Here is a 257-nt window from a genome sequence, read left to right as displayed (position 1 = left end):
TTTGAGTTTAACCGGTTACCTTGGCGACACACTTTACCTCACATTGACTATATACAGTATTGATTGTCCTTCCTCATTATCTTCCAACCATTTGGACGCAGACTTGCATTTCCCCATAACGATGTTGCTTAGCAACCGGCGTAAACGGACCTTCGCGCTATCAAGCAGTGAGCGTGCGATGTCCTGTTCAGATGACGTCAAATTCAACGGGATGCCATAAATAAACTACACAGAATCACACTACACACCTACGTAGG

Source organism: Notothenia coriiceps, unplaced genomic scaffold, assembly GCF_000735185.1.
Source record: "Notothenia coriiceps isolate Sejong01 unplaced genomic scaffold, NC01 NC01_scaffold00037250, whole genome shotgun sequence".
NCBI classification, from domain to species: Eukaryota; Metazoa; Chordata; class Actinopteri; order Perciformes; family Nototheniidae; genus Notothenia; species Notothenia coriiceps.
The sequence above is the reverse complement of the archived record's forward strand: the minus strand, read 5'-3'. Positions refer to the sequence as shown.